Source organism: Camarhynchus parvulus, chromosome 5 (genome assembly GCF_901933205.1).
Source record: "Camarhynchus parvulus chromosome 5, STF_HiC, whole genome shotgun sequence".
In the NCBI taxonomy this organism is placed as follows: Eukaryota; Metazoa; Chordata; class Aves; order Passeriformes; family Thraupidae; genus Camarhynchus; species Camarhynchus parvulus.
This window is the reverse complement of record NC_044575.1, coordinates 51715583-51721582: the sequence shown is the minus strand read 5'-3', so window position 1 is coordinate 51721582 and position 6000 is coordinate 51715583.

The window sequence follows — 6000 nt, the reverse complement described above, 5'->3', positions numbered from 1 at the left end:
CTTTAGGAGGAAGAAAACCATTTTGCCTTCTTATGTGAGGGAGATGATCTGTGAGGGCACTTGTCTCCAGTGGACACTGCTGATGGTCAGACACATCCATCACCTTTAGTCACCTGAGACCGAGCCTGGGCTCACCTGGGGCCAAAGTCTGACTGCAGTGAGTTGAGCAAGGATGTTTGGAGGACATTGAAGGCTCCTTTAGTGGGGCTGTCCATTAGAGAAAAACCTGCTGTTTCCACTGGGCTACATTTGCCGTTCAGTGCCACATCCTGCAGGCTTCTCCATGGCACTGTCCCATAGATTTCAGGACCTCTGGGGAGACCCAGCACAGACTGGGAGAGGACTCAGGAAATGCACTCTGTCCTCAAGAGACAGCAGTGTGGGGCAGGCACAGCCAATGCACCTTGGCAGTGCTGGCAAATGCTGTGTAAGCATACACACATACACACACACATACACACACATTTATATTTATATTCCTCTGTGTTTGCATGCATATAGCAGGAAATCTTTTGCTCCCCTCATAACAGACCCTCCTGGTATCTCTAAGCATGACACACGCTCCCCTTGGGAGTCCATGGAGGCTGTAATGTCTCACAGGGTAGGATTTATCTCCTTCTCTAACGCCTAGGGAAAAGACTAATACTATTTTCTAAAGTGCTGCATTGTTTTTGGGTTCATCTATATTGCTTTTAATATTTTATGTATGTGAATATGATGTACTGCAATGAAAACACCCTTATATCTTTTTCTAGTAAGTGCATCTTTCAGAACTAGAAATGATGTCAAATGATGGAGAGGAGCTCTGGGTCTGGAAGGCACAGGAAATGCATAAAAGATGAAGGCCTATTTATGTTTCTCACACGCACAAAAATCCCTCCAACCAAAAAAACAACCCACCTACATTAAAGGAACACTATTCAAGCTACAAAGAGAACCAGCCAGCATGTGGTATCTCAGTACTTGCACATTAGGATCCAGGCTTTAATTACAGGAGTTCATGCTGCTTTCCCAGAGACCCCTGCACACTCTCCCTGCACTGGGAGCAGAGCTGTGTGTGGGAGAGGAATTCCCTTTGCTGGGTTAGCTGGGTTACAGCAGGTACCTCTACCAGGAGCAATAGAAATGCAATATTAGCACAGCAGAACGGGCTGATTTCTTCTATGCTCAGCAGCTATGCTGCTTTAGGGCTCACACAGAGCTGCTTCAGGTATCTTTCTGAGCAGGATTGTGGCTCTGGTGTTGTTCTGCTGGTAGGAACCATCCATGTTGTGCATGGAGATGAGCCTGGGTGGGGAGCCTTGAGGAAACAGTGAAATGGGAAACCTGCAGAGGCAGCTTTGCTCATGCCCCTGGAGCAGCCTGCTGTGTGACCCCAGCTCTCTGAAGGTCACATGCTCACATCTGTGGGGCTGCTCCTGGGTTCCAGCAGAGCACATGGCAGTCCCCAGCAGGCCCACCTGGGAGGTGACAGGGCCAGCAGCACAGCCAGAGTACAGAGGCCACAGGGAGAAGTGTGTTGGGATCTAGCAGTGTGTTTGTCCCAGTGACTGCCATTCACAAAGTGTCAGCAATGTGAGACATGGGACCAGAAGGTTCCAGCTGATGATGGAGGAGAACCACAGGTGGGAACATGTGATTCTCCCCAGACATTGCTGAGGACACATCCTAATGGGGAGAAGGGGCTCCTCTTTCCTGCTGTCCCATGTCCTCTGAGGTCCACTCCTTCCTTTCCCCTAGCTCCTTATCCCAACTGGCCCCTCATCAGCCATCCCACCCATCTCAGACATTCCCCCTCTGTTCCCAGGATACCCACATCTCTTCTCTTTACCTCTTCATCCCAAAAGGTCAGGGACAAATCTGTCATCTCCCAGCCTCATCCTTGCCAAACTACCTTGCCTGAGATCTCCCGGTGTGGCAGCCAGCTGGCACCTCTAGGGCCAGCCCTGGTGGTTAGAGCCTGACAAAATCTGTCTGAAGCAGGTTTTACAGAAAGCAGCCCGTGCCATGGTGACATCAGGCAAGTTCCAGTGCTGCCATCAGCAGAGACACCCTGTGCCTGAGCAGCCTGTGAGGCTGGCAGAGGCAGGGCCTCTGTGTTCCTGCAGCCTCAGCTCCTGGTGCCCATGTGGTTGTGGCCATTGGAGGAATGCTTGAGGAGCATTCTGCCTTATTAATCAGGGAAAATAATTGGCTTGCTTCTCATGAATATCCCTCAGCTCCACCAGCTCTAGGCTTCATGGTGAGCCAGTTCTGGGAACCAATTCTGCAGTTAGGAGCAGACATTCCTGCCGAAGTCAGTGGCTTCTGCTTTCCATCAGGCAAGGTGCTGGCTCCAAAATTCCTTGCAGTTGTTGCCCTCTCTCCTGAGGAAGCTGAGTCCATGCATGGTTTTGTGGGCCTGTAAGCACTTCATAACTTAATAATAGGTCATATAGATTAATTTTTTTGCTCTGCCTTTACTCTTTAGAAAGATGGAAGTTGTTTTTTAAAAATAAAGCATTGCATATGTTGTATGTGGGAAGTGGTGATTTCTAGCTATGGACTGAGGAGGCAAAATTGTATAATTTATAACTGTATAAAAGATAATGAGTCTGATGCCTGTGTTACTGTGATTTTATACAAATCTAAAAGTGGAGTCCTGAAGCCAAGACTCAGCCCTAATGTTACCACTCCATTGCAGAGCTACCAGTAGAAAACAGATCCTTAGTTAAAGAAAAATTTCTTTAACTTTATTTTTCAGTTCAGCCTATGAGCCAGTAAATCCATTGCATGATTCAAACCTCTCACTTTTGCACCAGAAGATAGGCTGGGGTAGGTGTGGAGTCCTGGACAGGAATCAAGGACTGGCAAGACATCAGGAAAATACCTGCTCATCTGGACTGCCTCAGGGCAGCTACCCTCACTTGTCCCAGCTGATGAGCTGGCCCTGAAGTCACAAGGCAGCACCAAACCTGCAGCATGCTGTGCCTCTCATTTGTTTGACAGACATGAGTGCAAGGCAGGATGAAGTCTGAACTTTCTCAGCACTGTGAGTTCAGAGTAGCAGAGGTTGCTGCTGACTTGCTAATTCTCAGCCTTCCTCAAACATACCCACATTGCCATAATTCTGCTGCCTTGAGGAGCTGAGGTGTTTGAGCTGGGTTCACAGCACATGCATTCAAATACAGAATATGGGCAGGGTGAAAATCCAAACCAAACAAGAGCCACACAAAATGCCAAGGTACAGCTGTCCAGTTGTGCCCAGCAAGTGTAGACTCCAGCAACTGCAGAGTCTCAATAGGAGGGAAGCTGAGGCCCTCTGCCCTGTGCTGCTGGGGATGCTGTCCCAGGAGATGGCAAAACATGGCAGATTGGACAAGGAGCCCCAGGCAGGCTGCACCTCAGTACACAGGCACAGTCCCTCTCCTTCACAGCCTCTGACACAGACAGACACACAGGTGATTTGCCCCCATGGGCTTTTCCATCCTGACACCCTTGGGCTGTTCTGTCCCCACCCCACTGCTGGGAACGTTGTCTCCACTTCCAATGCAGCTGCCCCTGGGTGCTTGCACCCCTCGCTGCCTCTTGCTGGGCCCACAAGTTCCAGGAGCTCAAAGGCCTGATCCTCCTTTTGTGCCAGAGGGACAGTCAGTATCTCCACTGCTGGCTGCAAAGTCTATCCTGATGTTTCCATGCTTAAACAAGAGAAAGCTCAGGCTCCTTCACTGTAGGAAGAAGGCTCCCTGGACAAGGGAAGTAGATATCCCTATTTCTGTTCTCCTACCAATGAACACTTTAATTATGAGTACTAGCAGACCTTTCACTACAGCACACAACAGGGAAAACCATAGGTTTGGATGCCAACCAGAAATTTTCTAGTCTCACAAATTTCACACTTTTCATCTCCCTGACCATCCCTCCAGCTGCAGGACCAACACTGCAGCAGGACTCCTTCATCTCCATGTGTGAGAGGGATGGGATGGTCCGTCAGTGGGTTTGCCTTTCCCTGGGAAGGAAGATCTCTGGGGCCATGGCTTCCCATCCCAGAGCAGCTCCCCATCCTGGGGCATGAAGGAAGATCTCTGGGGCCATGGCTCCCATCCCAGAGCAGCTCCCCATCCGGGGGCATGAAGGAAGATCTCTGGGGCCATGGCTCCCATCCCAGAGCAGCTCCCCATCCGGGGGCATGAAGGAAGATCTCTGGGGCCATGGCTCCCATCCCAGAGCAGCTCCCCATCCCGGGCTGGCCGCTGCATGCCTTCCCAGTGAGGTTACACAACGGCTCTGGGGAATGGCGTGTTGGGACAAGGCGTGTGAGTCACCAAAGGTACCAGAGTCTTACATAACCCCAGCGTGCATTTTTGGAGTACACTTCATCTGAAGGGGTTGTCAGGAGCCCTGACTAAAGTGACAGCCTGGGAGGAGCAGGGCAGAATACTTCTGAATACTGAATACTACAGAATACTTCTGTTCCTTTTCCTCCACTCTTTATATTTGATCCTGCTGGTGAGACCTTCTCCAGATCCAGGAGGCTTTGGTCAGTCAGAGGACCAGGGCAGTCCTGGTGCGTCCCACAGTGTGTGACAGAATCTTCCCCAGGATGGGCTTCACTGCGGTGTTTTGGACAACCAAACCACCGACAAACGTCAGATCTACATAAACAGAATTAATTTACCTCTAAACCCTCTGTCTTCTGATTCTGACTTTGCCTTTTTCTCTATCAGCTGAGCCTGCACAACCCCGTTTTCCCCTCTCTGCTCTTCTCTGAGCTGGTATCATGAGCCTTTCCTTGGATTTCTGCCATCCCATCTGTACAAGGTCTGGGTCTAGTGGAGTACAGCAATACTGACAGGGCTGACAAGACATGTCTGAACCCCCTTGTACAGGACCCAGAAGGGTCTGCTGGGCAGAAGGACTTTGCTTGGCTCACGATTCATCCTCCTCACTGGCAAAGAGGGACACAGCCCAGCTTCCAGCCTGGGAGTGTGGCACACTCAGAGGTGTAGTTTGGGAGAGTGTAGGCGGGGATTAGAAGAGTTTCCAAGTGATGGGGTAAATTTCTGATTGCTCTAACTGTGAACTGAATACATCTTCCAGTTCCCACATCAAGTCTCATGGTGCAGCCAATATTTCATGTTTCAGGTTCAACTGAAGTTTCATCAGACAGCTCTTCTGGCTCCAGGACAGACTCTTTAGACAAATCCAGGACCAGAGGAGTGTGAAGGGTTATGGCATTGGCTTCTTGCGTAGGGGAGAAGGTGGCAAATGAAGGAATCTCTCGTTATGATTTGAATAATTTCTGCATAAACAAACCTTTAAGAAAGTCTTGGCTCCCTCCCAGCATGGAAGGGGAACACTGCCTGCAGCCTCTATATTATGGGCTCCCCTGATGGCTGAGGTTTCCTGCAGAGCAGCAGAGCAGGGCTGCTGTGGAGGCACCCAGCAGGGCCAGGGGCTGACTCACCAGCAGCCAGGAATGATGACACATGGACTGGGAAAAAAGGGCACAACTTGGAGCCGGACTTTCCCCAGAAGTGTCCCCTGTGCACGGGCTGGCATCTTTGCAGGGAAGCAGGGACTGGCCCCTGGCACAGCTCCCTCTTACCTTGCTGGGTTTTCTCTCTGTGGAAAAGTGTTTCAGGATAGAGCTTGGAGGCTGCATGTATCATGTAATGAATGGAGCACGTTCCCAGCAGATGCCTCTTCCAGACATGTCCTGGCTCATTCTGGGGCACCCTGTGCAGCACCTTTCCCCCACAATGCTCAAAGGCAGTGAGGAGACTGAGAGCTGCCTCTCTCAGGTGAAAAGCCCCTCTGCATCCAGTCAAAAGGACCCAGAGGTCTCCCACACACTTGAATGCCATGAACTCAAGTTCCTTGCCTGCATATCTCCATATTTCCCAAACACAGGCCAGCCCTGCAGGCATTACTCATTCTGGTGAGCTTGGAGGGGTCGGAGGGGTTATGTGAAAGAGCCATCAGCTTCCACAGCTGGAGGGAAATGATGCACTTGGCAGT